Genomic DNA, 21,071 nt, shown 5'->3' with positions numbered 1-21,071 from the left:
TCAAGAAGTTAATTTTCATTGTAAGTCTAAATGTAAATGTGTTTTTCTTTAAATTTTGTTTGGGAGTTGGTTTGTATCTTTCTCCCTAGAGAAAATAGTCTAAGAAATCTCAGGCTGTCATACCCTAAGCTCAGAAGGAAAAAGTGTTCTTTTCAGAGTTCTTTTTCTGCAACAGTTAACTGTCTTTTCATCCCTGAGGTCTAATACTTCAGAAAGGATTCTGATTTCTATCTCAACAAAGCAAAGACCTATTTCTTTAGGATCTGTCATGCTGAGACTGTCAGAATAAGTGTTTTAGTGCCTTCCTAGTACTTTATATAATGGTTATATAAATAGCCTATATTTATTGTAGGGACCAATTCAGTTACCCCGGTGAAATATGGCAGCTCTTGAGCAGCACAGAAGCACAAGAGTTTAGGACAGGAAATATATAAATAGAAACTCCAGGGGGAGGTTGTATAGGTAGCCATCACACCAGATGGAATTTGGCTAGAATTTAAATCTCCTCATTTTCTGAAAAATACCCCCATTGAACCACTCTAGAGGCATGGATCAATAAAGAAGAGTGCCATTTACTGAATCACCAACACCACTTCCTTCATACATACAGTCCAGGAACAGCAAATATGAATGGTTGCTTTTAAGTGTGTGAAGTCAGCTTTTGCCAAATTTCATTTTCTTACCTACGTGCTAAGCAGGGAATTGAGCCATTGTCTCCCAAGTCACCAGCCAGCACCGTAACTACTGGAACATAATTCCTGTCTAATTGTTCCTTACCACTTTTTTCATTTGTTACAACATGCATCTGTTTTTGTTCTATTGAAATCACTAGGTATAGCCCTCGAATTCCTATTGGTGTGCTGCAAGGACAATGTCCTATTTTCTGAAATAAAGCAAAAGTGGATGCTAGTTTAGAATTTCTTTAACTGTATTGAATACATACATTTTGTCACTGGTTGCAAAAAGAAATATCAACTATGGAGCTGTGTTTGACCAGAATAAAACCATCAAGAAATGAACAATTTATGGTCTTAGTTACATTGTTAACTGAATTGATTGAAGAAAGAGGTCACCTGTGAAAAACCGTTGCGTTGAAATTGTTAGGACTTTCGCTACAACCCTATTTTTACATGTACAAGTTTCTGAAAATCTTGTGGAGCTAAAACTTTCTGTGCTTTCTCACCAGTAGTTCACAAAATGTCTGACTAAAGTAACCTCAGACTTTGTACATATAAGGGAAGTATAGAGTTCTTTTGTGGGTTGGAGTCTTGGAAATAGTATTTAAGTTATGATTCCAGAGGCACTTGATGATTGCTGTAATTACTTAATTTTCTCCTGTGCCCCAAAGTGAAGCACTCCAAAAATCAAAAACTCTGAAATAACCTTTGCATAGCATGAAAAAATCAGTAATCAGATCAGAAGCCTTCTGCTGAGATAATTTTAGCAGAAATTAAGAAAATTTGTTGTACCATGATATCCCCCAGGATTTTGCTGGGAATCGTAGTTTGTTTTTTGCAAGACTGGTGTCAAAAATATCTAATTTTCCACTGCTGTTCTTTATGTGAAGAGGAATGTGTCCTGCTCTTAGTTGTGACTATTCCTTCCAATATTTTGCAGAGGTTTTCTGGTCAACTGAATTTTTAATTATCACAGAGGGTTAGGAACTCTGCATTACTCATTTAAGAGACCATCTCTTCAGCAGCACTGTATGTTGTAATATGCGGAGGCATTCATGCAATACAATAGACCAGCGTTTCCCAAACTGTGTTCTGCACGATGTGAATAGGTGTTTGGTGAAAGAATCGTAATTAAAAAAAAAAAAAAGTCTTGATTTTTGTACTACTTTATACACGCTTTCCAGTTAGAAATTGTTCAAGTTATTTTAAATTTGTATTTTTGCTTTGTTTTATAAAATAAAATATATTTGAGCATAAATAACGGAATTTTTTATTTGAAAACCAAACGACTACAAAATAATATTATAAGTGTTCCGTAAATATGTACCAGGTGTTCCGTAGCCAAAAAAAGTTTGGGAAACACTGCAATAGATGCTTGTTTGCAACAACACATTGTAAGAGCAACTGCTGCTTACAAGCAACATTTCCGCTCGGAACCCTTTCCCTACCATGAATTGTCCACTTGGTAACAGCAACATAGTTGCTGCATAAGAGCAATGTTTGTGAAGTTGTGAGGACATATCCAGGAATGAAGATTGGGGAGGGGCACGTAGGGGCGTTGACCCCCGCCCACTCCCCAACTGCATCTTCCACTTCCTTCCTGACCCTAGCCCTTTAATATTGAAACTAAAAACGTCACAAAATACCACATATGTGGAGACAGCACCCACTATCAGATGAACAGTAGAGTTCCTCTGAGCAGGGTCTTTTCCTCCGTTTTATACCAAAAACACGGTCAGTGCTCATCATATTGAGTCAACAATGTGATGCTGTTGCAAAAGAGGCAAACATTCTCTGATATATTAACTGGCATGTTGTATGTAAGACACAGGAAGTAACTATTGCGCTGTACTCCGCACAGATGAGGGCTCAGCACGAGTCCAGTTTCAGGCGCCATACTTTAAGAGTGGACAACTTGGGGAGTTCAGAAAAGAAACAATAACAGTCAGTTACTCCTTTGTTAGTGTCCTAGCTCTGTTATAGAGCTAAGTGGCCAAGGTTTCACTTCATGCTGAACATCATGCTGGGTGTCACTATGATTACATGTGGTGGAATCTGTGTTTTTCCCCTTTGGTTTTTGAGAAATCTAGGAAACTGCATACGCACAATGCATTAAAAGAACACTCATTGCAAAGTCAAATATTTAGAAGTTAAGAAATACCCAAATTAAGGTTTCCCATGCCTTGTGCATGTTTTATGATCTTTAGTTACATGTGTGGCCACCTTAATTGTAACATTTTCTAACTTGAGCGTTTTACTTTGAAACCTTTAGCGTTCTTGTATCATAGGTATTTATGTGCAGTGGATTGGTATTAACCAAGTAACATGGAAAAAAAATTGAAGACTGTTAGGCTCAAATTTGGTTCAAAAGGGGAAAACACTAATTTAAGATCTAGCCTGTAAATACTATATATGTAACTTTTTTGAAAAGTTAATATAGAAAGTAGACCTATAACTTGCAGTAGATTGTTAGACTAATAGCAAAGACTATTAGCAAATAGTATTACTCAATACACCTAGCTTTTTAGAGTGTTTTGAATTTAGCAAGTTGTGATGTCTCAAGGCTGCAAAGGATTTTGTTGTCACATTAGCTGAACAAACACAAAGTAGGAGTCCCTTCCCTGAGGGCTTACAATCTAAATGGACAAGATAGACAAATGGTGGGGAGGGAAACAGGTGAGGAAAGATGCCCAATGTCACACAGCATGTCAGCAGCGGAGTAGGGATTAGAGTCCGGTCTCCTGACTCCAGCTAGTATCCTAGCCACTTGAACACACTACTCCTAAATGTACAAGAATGTTTGTTTGTATCTTTATCCTTTAAAACTTAATCTGTACGAGGGAAACTGGCATCTTTAAAAGCGAGAAACATTTTTATGTTACATACACATTTCAGTACAAGTAAACATGAGAGAGTGCCAGTTGACAGTTATTAAATATATTAGCAAGTATTTGTGATGCCTTTTCTTATTCTGGAGAAGACAAAATGGCCTGTTTGTATTTGTTTCTAGTGAAGTACTTGAGAACTCCTGCATATAACAGCAACTTTGAGTGATTACTTCATGTGGAATTTTTTTAAAGAGCATATAAAGCCACTCAAATGGGCAGGTTGATTTTATTTATTAGTTGGCTCTAGGTGTTAATGGTTTTAGTAACCGACAAAGCTGTCTGAGGAACTTAAAAGATGAAGAGGAGCAGAGGCTTCTTCATGATAGATCAAGGGTCCGAGGATTGATAGCATAACAAAAAATAAAGTACATCAAATCCCAAATAATACATTGTAAATTAAATTTTATATATATAATATATAAAAAGACTCAGGAAAGAAGTCAGGTTACTCATTCATGGGACTACAGAAAAATCCTAACCTAAAACTTCTGAGAGAGGTTCCAGCCAAAATCCTGACAGAACTTTCTTCTTGGCTATTGTTATGGATAGGTAATTTCATGTTCTTGTAAAATTATAGTATACCCATCAAATTCTAATAGATTTAAATGTTTTTTAAACCAGTACAGAATTAGTTTGTCAATTGGTATTTTATAGTCAATATTTTAGTCAACTGCCTGCAGAAACAGAGGATTTAAATTTCATTTTTTTTTATTTTTTTTAAGATTAAATATACTGAGCTGTACCACGTCTGAATTTAGTCCAGTCTGGCCTACAGAAAATGCTTCTCTTACATACAATATAAAGGATTTAGTGCAAGGCCCTGAACATCGGAATATGGTGTCTTCCTTTCATGTATCTGGGGGAAGGGGGAAGGAGAATTAAAGTGGATCTACAAGGGTTCTTGCTTCAGATGTTCTTGCTTAGATGTTAAAAATCTTTAAAAAAAAAAAAAGTCATGACTCTCACTTTCCACTTAATTCTGGGCCAACCTTTTTCATGTTGTTCTTCAGCTTGTACCTAATATGTAACCATACTCATCTAGAATACTCAATCAAGCCATAGACTTGATCAAGCCTTGCAGCTCTCCTTACTGAATATCAATGGAGAGTGGCCACTAGAACTGACATACGCTATGATTTTGATTAATGTGGGTTTGTGCCAACAGTTTATTTTGTAGAAAAATTTAATGTGGAATTTCTGGTTTGACTAATCCCACATTCAACCAAAACTCTAGTTTTTCATATGGTTTTTCACTCTAAAATGGCACAAGTATGCCAAAAGAATTGCAAGAAAAGGTGAATCTGGCCAGTGCTTTTTGTTGGCTCTTTGATCTTTGTTTGCTTATTGACGAGGAAATTTTCCTTTTAAAACTGGTACTGACTTCCTGCTACTGGGCACTTCTGTTGCTTTACTTTATTCTTCTGTTGTTGTGACAGTCTCAAATGTAAATATACTGTTAATTCTCTTGCAGTTAAGTTTAATGCTTTTAGATTACTATTAGTCTCAATGAGTTGAGCAGCTGTCACGTTCCTAGGCCTTTTTAAAGATTGAGCTCTGTTATCTTTAGCTCTTTAATTTTTGATGCATTTCTAAATGATGAATTAGTCACATCATCAAGTTAAACAACACATGAGTGTCACAAATATAAACAAGAAAAGAAAAATGTCACGTACACAATATAGTGATTTTTAGCAATCCTTTTAGGTATAGTAAGACGCTAATTATTTTTGCGTAATATTGTCTGACATAAACCCAATAAATATAGTTAATTTAAAGGAGATTGAAATGGGCTTATCTGAAAAAAAACAAACCCTGAAGTCATTTGACTCAGCCTGCATTATGGGAGTTTCAAACCATCCTTCTGAAGCTTCTGGCACAGGCAGTGTCAGAGAATGCTAAACAAGGTGGATTAGTTGTCTGCTTGTTTTCAGCATTTCCTATGTCTGAATCTGAAAATTCACAAGATACGCACTTTGTCCTGTGAATTATTGATCAGTTTTTAATATTTCCAAGCCTGCTACTTGTGGTGGCCACATTGTTGCAAGTTTACCTAATGTGACAGTCCTAATTTGAGATTGTAGATTAGATTCAACTCTGGTTTCAGCACTAGATTAGAAAGAAAAAGATGTATTTCACTGTGTAATGTACAGATCTTTCTCTGACCTTTTTATGATTCATTTGATAGAAGGCTGAGTCAGGTGAATAGTCACATTGATTTAAACAGGACTACTTTTCTGAGAGGCTTTGCAGGATCAAACCCTTCTTTATATAAGGAACAGGATGAGTTCTGTTGAAAAGGAGTTAAACAGTAATGATTCCTCAGAACGATACTTTATAAGCAACAGTGAAGCATGCATAATTGCATTACGTTATCTCCTCATGGAGTATGGATTAAGCTTTTTTCCACCACTTGGGGGGAGCAGAAGCCTGTGATGGAGAAGTAATGGGCACACTATTGTCTCCTGCCTCATGATTGTCCTTGGTGCTGAGCAGCAAGAGACTGCGGAAGCTTTGCTATTCGCGTTTGACTGAAAACCTATTTTGTGGTGAACATTTGGGGACAATGTATGCCTTCAAGTCAGCGGCACTGCTATGGGTACCCGCATGGCCCCACAGTATGCCAACATTTTTGTGGCTGACTTAGAACAGTGCTTTCTTAGCTCTCGCCCCCTAACGCCCCTACTCTACTTGCGCTACATTGATGACATCTTCATCATCTGGACCCATGGAAAAGAAGCCCTTGAGGAATTCCACCATGATTTCAACAATTTCCATCCCACCATCAATCTCAGCCTAGACCAGTCCACACAAGCGGTCCATTTCCTGGATGCTACAGTGCTAATAAGCGATGGTCACATAAACACCACCCTGTGCTGGAAACTTACTGATCGCTATACTTACCTGCATGCCTCCAGCTTCCATCCAGACAATCCATTGTCTACAGCCAAGCTCTACTATACAACCGCATTTGCTCCAATCCCTCAGACAGAGACAAACATCTACAAGATCTCTATCAAGCAGTCTTAAAACTACAATACCCACCTGCTGAAGTGAAGAAACAGATTGACAGAGCCAGAGGAGTACCCAGAAGTTACCTACTACAGGACAGGCCCAACAATGAAAATAACAGAACGCCGCTAGCCGTCACCTTCAGCCCCCAACTAAAACCTCTCCAGCGCATCATCAAGGATCTACAACCTATTCTGAAAAATGATCCCTCACTCTCACAGATCTTGAGAGACAGACCAGTCCTCGCTTACAGACAGCCCCCAATCTGAAGCAAATACTCTCCTCCAACCACACAACAAAACCACTAACCCAGGAACCTATCCTTGCAACAAAGCCCGATGCCAACTCTGTCCACATTTATTCAAGTGACACCATCATAGGACTTATTCACATTAGCCACGCCTTCAGGGGCTCGTTCATCTGCACATCTACCAATGTGATATACGCCATCATGTGCCAGCAATGCCCCTCTGCCATGTACATTGGCCAAACTGGACAGTCTCTACGCAAAAGAATAAATGGACACAAATCTGACATCAGGACTAATAACATTCAAAAACCGGTAGGAGAACACTTCAACCTCTCTGGTCACTCAGTAACAGACTTAAAGGTGGCAATTTTGCAACAGAAAAGCTTTGAAAACAGACTCCACCGAGAAACTGCTGAGCTTGAATTAATATGCAAACTAAATACCCTTAACTGGGGTTTGAATAGAGACTGGGCGTGGCTGAGTCATTACGCAAATTGAATCTATTTCTTTAAGTTAAGTAACCTCACACCTTCATGTCAACTGTCTAAATTGGCCATCTTGATTATCACTGCAAAAGTTTTTTTTCTCCTGCTGATAAAATCTTATCTTAATTAATTAGCCTCCTACAGTTGGTATGGCTACTTCCACCTTTTCATGTTCTCAGTATGTGTATATCTATCTATCTATCTATCTTCTTACTATATGTTCCATTCTATGCATCCGATGAAGTGGGCTGTAGCCCACGAAAGCTTATGCTCAAATAAATTTGTTAGTCTCTAAGGTGCCACAAGTACTCCTGTTCTTTTTGCTGATACAGATTAACATGGCTGCTTCTCTGAAACTTTACACTTCTATTCTTATCAGATGCTTTGTAAGGGAGTCCGTATCTTCTGCAACAGGACCTTATGGTATCCACAACTTCCCAGACCAGGAAGTCGTCCTTACTCTGGATCTGAGGGGAAGTTAGCGGGAGAGGCAGGGAACATACTCAGAAACACATCTCAGCAATTCCATCAAGTGCAGATCAGCAATCCAAGGCTTTATCTACACTGGCAAATTATGTAGTCTTTGAACGTTTATTAACTAATGAGATAAAATTACATTAAATGCAACTCAACACACTGTATTGAAAAGGCTGTTGTGTTTTAACATCATGCCAGCTGGTGGTGGGTTAACATTAGGGTATCTCCACCCAACCATGTGAGCTTTTTAGGGTATGGCTACACTTCAAATGCTACAGCGGTGCAGCTTGTGGTACTTTGGTGTAGACACTACCTATGCTGATGGGAGGGATTCTCCCATTGGTGTAGGTAATCCACCTCCTTGAGAGGTGGTAGCTAGTTTGACAGAAGAATTCTTCCATCAACCTACTGCTGTCTACAGTGAAGATTAAGTCAGCTTAAGTACACTGCTCAAGGGTGTGGATTTTTCACATCCCTGAGCAATAAAGCTGAGCAGACTTAATTTTCTCTGGTAGACCAGGCCTCAGAAGAGAGAGCTAGCAGCCGGGATGTGTGCGCTCTTGAGAGAGGCAGGTGCCACCCTGATGTAAGACCAATAAAGAAAAGCAGGCTCACACCTAATCGAGAGAAAGGGGGACATCCATGAGAGGCGGGTGCCTCCCTGAGAAACAACTGTGTTTGCTGGCACTATTGGCCAGAGAAAAGGGAGCGCTCGCGAGAGGTGGGTGCTGACCCCATTACAGAGCAATAATTTGTTTTATAGTAATTGCTATTAGAGTGATTTGAATCTCTTTTAAAATTGTGTACTTTCAGGAGTGATTTCTTTTTAAAGAAAGGTCTAAAATCTGTTAGTGTATTTTGATTAAAAATTTCAGACCTTTATTGCCTCGTTTTGTGGGGAAAATGGAATATGAATCACTGTTTACTGCAATATACAAAACATAGTTACTATATTCAGTGATTTTCTTCCTTCGCATCCCTAAGTACAGGATGAAATTTCAAAATGAGTCAGTATTTTATGAGCAATTCAAGCTGCATATAGAAACCCAGTCTCAGAAGTGAAAGTAAAATAAAAGATTTGCTGTTTGTGTAACATAATTTGACACTGTTTTTTAAACTAACTGGACTTCAGTGTTTTGCCTCTGCAAGCTATACTGTACTATACTATAAAATCTATACTCTTGGTTTCAGTTTTTGTTGAAAATAGCTTACGTTGCTCAGTACATCTTGTTTCATAACACTTATTGGTAACGATTCTCATTGGAGAGAACTGAGTTAGTGATTTGGAGCTGCAATAACATTAGAGAAGCAGTGTGACATCACTCTGGTATCAGTTTTCTAGTGAGGCTAGGAACCCTGACAACTAAAGGATACTTTTTCTCGGTGTCAGGGCTGTGTAGTGCTCATTGGGGAGCAGCTTCAAAGACAAAAGGGCTTTGCCTCACATCGTTTCCAAGTGTTGTTTTTGTTTATGTGTGAAGCTTTTGGTAGAGAATGAATTTCCCTGAAGACTGGTGAGTAATTCTTGTGTTTTGTATACATTTCATCAGCTAATGACTGTAAGTGACCGGCTTTCTTGGGGGAAAAAAACAAGCTTTGCTTTGTATGAATTTGAATTTGAGGTGCCTTAGAGACTGTATAATTTACATGAGAAGTTAAAAGTTGAGAACTCAGTTTGAAGTTGGAACAATAATAGCTACTTATTTCAGATTGCTATTAATAAGCGTATGTAGCTTGAAGGGTTAGCATTTTTAAATATAACTTCAGTATTGCTTTTTTTAACTTTTAAAATGAACTGCTACTAGAGGAAACTTGCGTACTGCATGTAAAGTAGTTTAAATTACTACTATCAAAATCACTTATATGAAAGCTGCAGCCACCCACTGTGCTTGTCTGTGGTTTGAATCTTTTCATACGTAGAATATACAATTCATAATTACTGCTGTTTAGTTCTATAGCTCATTGTGAGTTTTCAAGCATTTTTTTTTAAATTAGTGTGCAACAATAGGAATACCTCAAAATAAGTAGCTTCAAGTGTATCACAGAACATAATAAAGGTAGTGCTGGGATCTGACCGTATAACAAATATTACATGTGTTGAAGTAGGAGTGTTTGTGACAAATATACAGAACGGAAGAGGAAAATCTGATCTGTTCTCAAAGAAGCTATATAAATGGAAACTGTAAAGATACCTTTTAAACCTTGTACTTTGAGCTGTGAACCCTGTCATAAAGTGTACCATGTTGTATTGTATGGCAAACTCTGCATGTCTATTTGCAGCTTTTCAGGCGTGAGGTATCTGAAGCATATTTAACCAATTCCTGTGTCATACAAACTGATTTTTTTTCTTATTACAAAGGTAATATAGGATATCTCGCTTTCATTTTCCAGGCACTGGACAAAACCCTTGAAGGGAAGCCTTCTAATGGTAGCTTGCTGTCAACACTTTACATTCCAAAAACCCTTGAGCAGATTCAAATGTTAAGAAAATTATTTTAAAAGCCTATTAAGCATTCTGTTTTTAAGGACAGGAAATTCGACTTGTACATCTATAAATACATAAACAGGTATATTTTATGAAAAAAGCCTGCATATTTATCACAATAAGGATATCAGGTCTTGATGGATAAATAAACCTAAACCCATCTAATCCAATTTTCTGGAGTTCCTAGGGAGTAATGAAACTAATCTTTGTAGATGTTAGATTTCAGCAAAGTAGTAAGTTCAGGATCAAATACGTATGATCTGAATCAGTTCTTTATGTAGCTAGGTGAATGTAATATTAGCTTTCAGAAACTGACTTTGTGTGTCACTTCATGTGTGCCATCTTTGACTTACTGTTTCTGGTGTAATACTTGGTGATAGTGTATTATTATAGAATTAGTATCACGTTAGCGATATGATTTGACTGCTTGCTATTGTAGTAACCTTTTTTGTAGCTCTGGTTTTCACTTGTGGTGAATTTCCAGCCAGAACTAAAAATAATTGAAGGAAATATGTAATTTCTTTAATACACTGATACAAATATCTGCATTTATAATATTTTTTGTTAAGCTTTCTAGAATGAGTTTAAATGGTTCTGCTGCATGTGTTTTATATCTGTTTATCTTTTTAATTTGGTAATCCACTGGATTATTCTATTGCTGATTGGTCTCCGCCCAATAAACCCTATAATTTTTTCCCTATTAGAGGTGCTGCTTAAATGTTATAGAAGATGAAGGGGGGGAGTGAAATTTAGTATCAGTTTGGTGTAGACATCAAGTTTTGTATAAAGTGGTAAGAGGATAGCAAATAATTGTTTTAATTATTTTAATTTCAATCATTGAGGGATCGATCATAAGGTCAATTTTCACACAAGTCAGATGCAAAAACAAAGCAGTGTTCCCAGTGCTAAGTTAACTGGAGATCAGGGCACTGGATGTCTCTTTTCTCCCTTCCTCCTCCTCCTCCCCCCCCCCCCCTTGTATTTTGCATGCATGTCAGCAGTGCTACTTTTATTTACAAGAGAGAAAAGACAGGTATTCCTCTTAAATTAGAAAAGATAACTTTTGCTCTGATTTCTAGCAAAAGAAAAGTAACTGAAATTATGAGAAAAGGATTTCTTAAACAGTTATTATGCAGGACTAATTGTATCACACAATGTGAATGTGAAACTTTAGGTTTCTATTAACCTGCGAAGTGAGAGTCACTTGTCTTGGATTTGTTCTCGAGTCTGAGTCAGAGCATGGGGAGACTGGGATTTAATGATCCAGCCATTTTATTTCTACCACCTACAGTAGTAACTGCCTTGTTAACGAGAAAAAAAGGATGTAATATGTAAGTGGGCTCTGAAAAGCAACTCCTAAACTATTTAATAAATCTGAGCAAATGCTTTTAAATAATCTTCAGAAAGCTAACTTGATTGAAACACCCTGACATTTTTAATGTAATATCACTACTGGAATTGTTTCCGGGAATGTTAAAGGATTAAAATAGTGTACTTCACTTGACAAATGACATTTAAAGTATTCTTAGTGATTTTAAGTTTTATGTGATTTAATTGAACCTGTTGTAGTATCAGCATGACTCTTTCATGAGGAATGTTTCATCTTTTGTTGAAACCACAGTTACAATTAGAATAATTTGATCCCTGTTGAAATCATGTGCTTCATGAACACAGTGCAGAGAGTGGAAGCATGATAGAACTTGTAGATAATCAGAGATGTGAACACTAGATGGGATTTTTCTGATTATTTCCTCTCTACTTGCATATAGAAACAAGTTTCATTTGTAGCCATGTTCACAAGAAAGAAATTTGTGCACATGCTAGCAGATCTAAGTAGTTCTGAGTTTATTTTATAGTGGGGGTTTTAATTTTCCCATATTGAAATACCAACATGAATTTTTCATACCTTGATACTGTGGGCAAAGGAAAAACAAGTAATCTTTTTTGATCTTGCAAAAGTAAATGCACACATTCTTTGGAGCTGAGCAAATAAAAGTTTGTTAAAATGTTTCCATTTGCTAAAATATATTTAGGCAAGTGAAGCTCCCAATTTGGTAGAGAGATTTTTTTTTTTCCCCTCCAGCTGTTACTTTTATCACTACATGTTTTATTTTCTGTTGGTTAAAAATTGAGATGGCATCTCAGAAGTAAAAAATTTAGGAGCTAGCTGGCAAGTTTCCATTAAGAGTTATGAATTTTGAGCAAATTATTTACCTTGCTGTCAACCAAGCAGTTAATGAAGGTGTAAACAGAACATCCGTCTGCTAGCTCCTTACAAGTTCAGTTTAAATACATAGCTATTTCTCTCTAAAAATGAGGAAAAGTCATTATAAATAGAGGTTAAATTGATGCTGAATTTAAAAAAAAGACAACTGTTAACACAGTAACTTTTCAGAAGCTACAATAATATCTAATTCCTCTATAGATTTTTTTTTTATCTGTTTTGTGCATAATTTATTTGTGTTAGTTTTCTGGAATCTACTTTTTACTTTGTTACCCAAAACATTTATTTCAGTGAAATACGTACATACAGAAATATTAAGTCTAGTTTTAATGTAACAGCAACAAAGTCCTCAAATATCACTGATTTATATTGCCCATATGTACTAGCAATACTGATAAGTTTTTTGTTCAGGTTAAAAATATTTTAAACAAGAGTTTTTTCTTATTACAGGTAATCTACAAAGAATTATAAGTTTGGCTTGTGCTGTTTTTCTGCTTTAAAATACATTTAAAAAATTCAGGCTACCTTTATGCATTTTAATTTTTTTAGTGATATTTTAAAGGAAAAATACAACTGTCAAACTTGTTCTTCCTTGGTTATGTTGGAAGACCTGTTGGAGGTGTCTGGAACATTTTGTTGTGAGTGCCAATGCTTTAATTAAAATATTGAGGATGTTGGGTCTTTATTAAAGATGTCATTTCTCCAAAATGTTACTTTACCATTGTGCTAACAAACAAAACATGCTTTTAAGCAGTCTCACTGAAAATCCCTTTGTCAATTGCTCAGCTTTCACTCTTTTTACTTTTGTGATATTAACATTTTGCTAGTTCTTAAATTGTGGAAGCCCAATAGGACCTAAATTCCTAATGAAAAAAAGCACAAAAGAAACCACTTTAATTAACAAAACAAAAAACCTTTCAGACCTTCTTTACGCATCAAAGAAGCAGGGGGACGGGGGACAAACCCATTTTTTTCACTTGGAGGTCACTTTTATGCAGGAATTTTGTGACTAAATTATAAAAAATTTCAGGCCTTTCTTTATACATCAAATACACTTAAAATGGCACAAGTCCAGTGTTTTCTTCCCTTTCCAGATCATCTTTTAAGGGTTTACAATCCAGAAGAATATTTTCCCATTGGTGTTGGAGAGATTTGGATGAGACAAAAAAGTAAGAGCATTATCGGTAACCATACATAGTTGCTGATTGTGAATGGAGGGATAGATTGCAGGGTTGGTTTTTTGAAGTTCGCTGCTATTTATGATGCCTTAATACTGGTGCATGGTCACAGTCCCAATAGGATGGTAAGAAATTGTGTCCACTGGCTGCACTAAGACTTATTTTCTTACAACTTCCCACTAGTGGTAGCAGCAGTATAGATGCGGCTGTAGGCAGCTGCCGGTATTTTAAGTGTCCTATCATGTGACTGATCAGAGCAGGTCTATACAAGCCAGAGGTTAAAATGCCAGCAACTACGTAGGTCTGGTCTGTAGTAGTAACACGCCCCTTATTGTTGCTGCCTTGTAGTGCCTGGAATCCCAGTGATACCAAAAATTGTTTCTTACTGAAGAAATTTAATACGGTGATTGGGAAGCACTACAACAACTAAAAAGTTGGACTGCGTGACCTCAGTAGACTTGAAGGATGCCCATATCCCAGGTTAGCAGTCTCACAGATGCTTTCTAAACTTTGCTCTGGGAGTACAACTCTACCAATCCAAGCCCTTTGGTTTAGCAGTGGGACTGTGAGTGTTTACAGAAGTTTTGGTAGAGCGACGGTCTCCCAGACAGCCTAACATCAGTTCTTCCCAAAGAATATTTCTGTAATCTGAAAGAAAAAAGTGAGGCAAGCAGGTGTTCATTTTTGCTTCCCTAGGGAAAGTTAGTGATTCAGAAATCTTTTCTGTCTGTGCATGTTTAGTGGTGAAATGAGTAATGCAACATATGGTAAACTGTAGTTAATTTTTCCTGTTGAAAACAAGTTACTAGTTGTTTAGATCTCTAATAAAACTAGTTTTGACACACATATGCAGTTCTTTAAGAATTTAGCAAGAATTAAGCTTCCCAAGGTGTGGGAATGCAGCAACCAGGTCACTGCCATGCTTTTGTTTTCTAAAACGTATGCACTTTGATAGATACAGACTCTGTCAGGGGTGGGCAAACTATGGCCCGCGGGCCACATCCGGCTCGCGGGACCGTCCTGCCTGGCCTCTGAGCTCCCAGCCGGGGAGGCTAGCCCCCGACCCTTCCCCTGCTGTTGCCCCTCCCCTGCAGCTATGCACCGCACAGGCAGTGCGGCTTGCGCCCGCCCACCTCCCAGGCTTTCAAATAAGCATGTCCTGCCACTCTGAGCGGCTTTGTAAGGGTAAGGGAGGAGGTCCTGGGGGGCAGTTGGATGGGGCGGAGGTTGCGGGGGGGGGGGGCAGTCAGGAGACAGGGAGCGGGGGGTTGGGTGGAGGTGGGGTCCCGGGGGGGTGGTTATGGGAGGGGGATCCTGGGAGGGGGCGGTCAGGGGACAAGGAGCAGGGGGTTGGGGGTTCTGAGGGGGCAGTCGGGGTGGGAAGTGGGAGGGGCCGGATAGGGGGCAGGCGCCAGGCTGTTTGGGGAGGCACAGCCTTCCCTACCTGGCCCTTGATACCATTTTGTAACCCTGATATGGCCCTCGGGCCAAAAAGTTTGCCCACCCCTGCTCTAAGTGGTCCACACTATCAAAGTTTCCTTTTATCCCTGTTACCTTACTGCTTTTCTACAGCCATAAAGAGATTAAGCTCTGATATTGTGTAAGTGGCTTTATACTGAAGGCTTGTCTATGATGGGATGTTCTGCACATATATAGTTAACACCAGTACAAAGACCTAGTGTAGATGTGCTGCTCTAACATAAGTGACTTCACCAAGTGTGATACTAAGACCTTGTCTACATGGGGAGAAGCTGACAAGCACAGTAATTCCAGATTGCCCATTCCTCTACAGCTGTGCTGATACAATTTATGTATTCCAAAGTAACCCCCACTTGGACACTGTGTTCTCGAATAAGTGATTTTATTCTGAAATAATTACTCGTCTTCCCAAACAAAGTAAGTATTCTGGAATAAAGTAACTTTTTAAAAAATTTCTGAATAGTGTGCTCACATAGGGGAGTTATTTTGGAATAGCTTTTATTTGTAATGAGGTCCACAGATCCTCGATGTTGAGTTTCTGCTTTATGCAGCCTTTAAGGCAGACCAAACTTGTCAATTAGTAGCAGGAGAGGTTGGCCCCAGTTCTGAGAAACTGCCAGTACAAATATCATCTGCCTCTTTAGCTGCAGGCAGGCAGACTGTCTCTCCCTAGTGCGGAGCAAAATTTAAAGAAAGGGGTGGGGGGGAGTCCTCCCTGAGGAAGTGGAGAAGCCAGGGCATGCAGACAGCACAAAAGTACCAATACAGGCCCTTTGGTTTAGCAACAGGACTGCTAAGTGTTTACAAAAGTTTTGGTAGTGTCTGGCATTTGTGTCTACCTTCCTATGTGACCCTCTTATCCAAGGCCTCATCCAGAGTAAGTCATACATGTTACCCAGGTGAAAAGGATGCTGCAGAGTCACGGGTCTGTGAAAATCAGTTTAATACAATCTAAGCCAGTGGTTTTCAAATCGTGGGTCACGGAATGGAAGGGACTGGGTCGCAGTGGCTCTGGTCAGTCCGGCCAATGGGAGCGGGGGGGGAGGAGCCTGTGGGCCAGATCAGTATGGAGCTGCTTGCGGGCGTCCGCCTAGGAGCTGGACCTGCTGGTGGCCACTTCCGGGGCGCAACACAGTCCGCAGTGTCAGGAGAGGCGGGAAGCCTGCCTCTGCACCCCGGCTGCACTGCTGACTGGGAGCTGCTGGAGGTAAGCCCCTGCCCCAGCCCTGAGCCCCCCCAAACCCAGAGCCCCTTCCTGCACCCCAAATCCCTCATCCCTGGCACCAGCCCAGAGTCCTGACCCCCTACTGCACCCCGACCCCCTGCCCCATCCCTGAGCCCACCAAACCCGGAGCTCCTTCCTGCACCCCAAACCCCTAATCCCCAGCCCCACCCCGGAGCTTGCACCCCCAGCCCAGAGCCCTGACCCCCTCCTGTACCCTAGCCCAAAGCTCCCTCCCACACCTTGACCTCCTCATTCCTGGTCCCACCCTGCAGCTCTCACCCCTTCATCCTAACCCTCTGCCCCAGCCCTGAGCCCCTCCCACATCCCAAATCCCTCATCCCCATCTTAGTTGGGTCACAGGCATCAACAGTTTTCTTCAGCTGGGTCGCCAGGAAAAAAAGTTTGAAAACCACTGATCTAAGCAGATTCCCTGTCTGTGTGGAGACACACTGTCTACAGTGTTTCTTATTTCAAGAAAGATGGGAGAAACTGAGGGATGTTATTAAAACAGTCAACCTCTCAAGGGCAGTGTACCCATTTGTATGTTTCTGTCTCTGCTGGGATCAGTGGTCTCCTCTGTGGATATTCTTTGTGGCCCTGTACTCACATGAGGCCACTATTGGGCTGCTCCTTATACCTCCCTGAGCTATTGCATATCTTTCCTTCAGTGAAGGTATCTTTCCCTAGGAAGATTCTAAGGTCATTCATATGGCAGATGAGTTCAAGCAGCTTCAAGCCAGGCTTTCCAATAAGAGAACCAGTAAGGACAGTTGTCTTCACAGATGCAAACCAGGAAGGATGGGGGTGTTCACACAGAATCAGAGAGTGTCCAGGGGATGTGTTCCAAATAAGAGAGCAAGCACAATATAAGCTGGTGAAAGCTCAGGACAATCCAGTAAGGTCTCACGACTTGCTCCCTTATCTGGACTATCCTTCATGTGCTGATGATTTGGGCGGAGGAAGATAAGCAGTCAATTTGCTCCCTTCGCATGTAAGAAAAACTAATGTTACGGCCAAGTGGTTCAGCTGATGTAAGTTAGATTAGTGATACTCAAACTGAGACTCGGGAGACTTTTTAATGCGTCTCCTGCAGCTCTTTGCAGCACATATTAAAACACCGTGTGATTTGGTTAATAGTTAAATCAGGGTGCTTTTACTGTGTTGTTAACCAATTGTAGAATACTTGGGGGGGGGGGGTTATGTATGTGTGTGTATTGTGGGTGGGTGGGTGGGTGTGTTAAAATAAAATGAATTCTCACTGTAAAATGACTGACTAGATATTCTACAGAGCATCCTGATATATATAAAAATAGTAAATGAAACAATGAATTCACACTACTGTGGCTTTTTTCGGGTAATGTTGATTGCTAATTTGGCTCCTGAATCACTGAGGTCTGAGTTAGATGATTCATAATGGGAACTATACCCAGAGGTATTTTCATCTGCTGGTAAAGGAATTTGGTCCCTAGGAGTAGATCTTTTTGCCTCCTACTTGAAACATGAAGTTTTTCTTCAAGTGATTGCTTATGTCAATTCCGAGTAGGTATGGGCGCGCCACATGCACAGTTGTTGGAAGGGTCTTCCACTAGCGGTACCCGTCATGTTGGCTGTGGAGCCCCTGGAGTGCACATTTATAGCGATGTATATAGGTCCCTGCCGACCCGCCGCCTCTTCAGTTCCTTTCTCTCTTGCCTCAGGCAAGCCATTCCCTTGCATTCCCTTTCTTTGTTTTGTAAATAGTTTTATTAGCATAGTATTGTTAGTTTTTAGTGTAGTTAGTTAGTAAAGTCTTTTTTGGGGGATACCCCCCTACCCCACAGGCTGTCCCCTTCAGGGACTGGGGGCATGCCTCGGTCTCAAGGCTTCAAACCCTGTGGGTCCTGTCAGAAGCCTGCGCAGCCCGTGTTGGCGCCAAAACTCTGCATTTTGGCACGGAGTTCACCGGCCTCAGTAAGGGAGGCCGCGGCACTGGCAAAGGACCCGGCACCCAAGGACTTGTGGCACTGACGCTTTCCGGCACCAAAGACAACCTCAGTGGCCTCTCGGCACTGGCGCATAAGAAGCAAAGAAGAGCCGAGAGGGGGGAATTTGCTAACAGTTAGAGTAGTGGAGTGCGGCTGGGCCTGCAGTGTGTGTCTCATGCCGGGACACTCAGCTCCTGCTCCGACGAAACCGGCACCACTGACTCTGGCCGCACGGGCGGAACCATCGAGTCCGGTCCAGTTGGACTCCCCAGGCATGAGAGAGCCAGATGGGGGAGCTGGATATGCCACCTACCCAGGACATATTTGAGGCCGGAAGGGACCTTATAGAGATGACGGCCCAGCAGTCTCTGGCACTGGAACCTCACAAGGGGCCAGTTCTCTCCAAGGGCAAACCGGCCATGCTTTGGCAATGGTCCCCCTCTCCTCCTGCACGGCACCCGCGTGGTCCTCAAGGTTGGACTGGTTCTCGGTGCCAGAGTCCTATATCACCAGGTGGAGCAGGCACCGTTTTCGGTGAGAGGACACACACCAGGTCCCTGTGGTGCCCTTCCTTCCTCAATGGCAGGCTCCCATGCAGTGGCCGTTCTGGACCCCCTGGGCATACCATCAAGCCCAGGGGCCAAGCCCCAGGTCTCTGTCCGTTGCCTTGGACAGGCGGGGGCCCCCATCTTCCTCAATAGTAAGGAGACATCCAAAAGGATCGGTGCCCGACCCCGTGTCGGCACCGTGCAGACAGCATCACTGGGGTAGGAACCCTGTGAATTGGAGGGTCAGGAGGAACCTGTGCCCATGGGGGCTTCTACATCTTCCTTCCCAGACGAGGCAATAGCGGGCAATAGCAGCCACATCAGGGAATAGAAATTGTATGGTGGACCATGAATGCTCACAAAATTGGGGTTGGGGTGCAGGAGGGGGTGCCTGACTCTTGAGAGCTTCTTAAACCAATGAGATTATTCAGAAAGCTAATATCCACAATTTTTGCTCCCAAAAATAAATCTTAACTCCTCTGTATTCAAGGGCCTGCTTGAGGTTTGCCCACTGATACCAGGATAAGGGTCTTGCCCCCTATATCTGCATTGGTAGTACAAATTCACGAATTTCTTAAATGGACTTTGGCTAGGCCTGGCAGTTCAGACCCTCCAGAGTGGCAGGTAAGAGGCAGATTTCATCTTATCCAAATGCCCAGTGTTGTGGCTTTTTTTAAAGCAGCATCTTTTCTACATTCTCCCGAAGTGCACAGAGTTCTTTTAAATGAGCTTATCTGGTTCTCGGTGCCATTACAGGCTCTCCATTTGAACCATTCATGAAGGTGTCTCATTACTTCTGAACCATTGTGGTGACCTTTTTGATAGCAATCATGTTAGTTTGCACTTGTTTGATTTAGGTGCTCCTTTCCTGGAAGCTGAGTTCTGCAACTTCCATAAAGAAAAAGTAGTATTCTGAACTGACCTGGTCTTCATGCCAAAGACTAACTCCATGCTCCACAAAGTATAGGAAATTGTCTTTCCATCCCTTTGCCCAGCTCTGTTGCACCTAAAAGAGAAATTGTGGCATACTTTCAATGTCAGCAGAGCTCTCCAAGTACATGTTCACCTTACAGCTCAGTTAGAAGGACAAATACTTTATCTGGTGTCAGGGAAAGAAGGCTTTGGAATTCTACGTTTCCAGATACAATATTTTAACTATCTCAAACATACAAGTAGAAAAGCATAACTCCTTCCACTCTGTAGAACTGTGGCACTTCATGAACAGATAGACCATAAGCAAAGCTGTGTTGTCAGAAGGCTCATCTGTAGATCTGCTACTTTGTCGTGTGTTCAAACCTTCTTCAAAATTCTACAGGTTGGGTGTTCAGGCATCACCTTATGCTGCTTTTGGTAAATGGGTGCTCCAAGCTGTAATATCTCAGTAACTACTCGGAAGAGGTTATTCCCTTCCACATCTGTACATAACTGTATATAGTGTCCCTTCTCTCCCCCTCTCCAGTGGACGCTACTTTGAAAATCCCAATGTTGTGGATCTGTGGCCGTCATTACAGGTAAGAACTGGAAAATGTATCCATGACTTGTCTAAAAATGTCCTTTCTTGGAGCAATGAGGTCCATAGATCTAAGCCACCCTGCATGGGCAGTTAATTGGATAAAGATATTATATTATTAATTGACATTCAGTTTGTTGCTCATTGAATTTGTTTCTCTGTAGGAAGATTGTTCTGTTTTGTTTTAATGCTTAATTATCCTTACATGGAGTAGTTGGTTTTCGTAGGCTGTGGAAGTATCTCTACTGGTGGTTTCTCGGAGTTGGAGCCACACCTCCCTTGCCACCAATTGACAGCTTTGGTCTACCTCCAAGGCTGCATGGAGAGCAGAGACTCTGTCATGGATTTGTAGTCCTCATCACTGTAAGAACAGAAATTTTCAGTTAAGACACACACATTTTCCCATTGTGGAATACCTATTCCAGAATAGCTGTGCCAGTCAGTTCCCCCACATAGACTGCTCTAAGTGCTTACAGTGCACGTAACTTCTTTTGCACTAGTGCAACAAATTTTACAATAGGGCTTTGCATCAGTGAATTAGTGGGTTTTTTTTAAAGGACAAATCCTGAATATTTGTAAAAAGAAAAGGAGTACTTGTGGCACCTTAGAGACTAACCAATTTATTTGAGCGTAAGCTTTCTTTCGTGAGCTACAGCTCACTTCATCGGATGC

At 40.8% G+C, this 21,071-nt stretch overlaps 1 protein-coding gene across 32 annotated transcripts in view; it reads left to right on the top strand.

Moving 5' to 3' along the window:
- PLEKHA5 (pleckstrin homology domain containing A5) overlaps nucleotides 1–21,071 on the top strand; it is a 261,450-nt gene that overhangs the window by 89,429 nt on the left and 150,950 nt on the right. Inside the window, exon 4 of one of the 32 annotated variants that reach the window (XR_005227922.2) lies at nucleotides 12,946–13,133. The exons of the other annotated variants lie outside the window; for them this stretch is intronic. The gene's annotated coding sequence lies outside the window, so the exon portion shown is untranslated. The remainder of the gene's footprint in view (nucleotides 1–12,945; nucleotides 13,134–21,071) is intronic. 32 annotated transcript variants of the gene reach the window in all.

This window comes from Chelonia mydas, chromosome 1 (genome assembly GCF_015237465.2).
Source record: "Chelonia mydas isolate rCheMyd1 chromosome 1, rCheMyd1.pri.v2, whole genome shotgun sequence".
In the NCBI taxonomy this organism is placed as follows: Eukaryota; Metazoa; Chordata; order Testudines; family Cheloniidae; genus Chelonia; species Chelonia mydas.
Note: the sequence above shows the minus strand (reverse complement) of the source record. Positions and strands in the feature narration are given on the sequence as shown.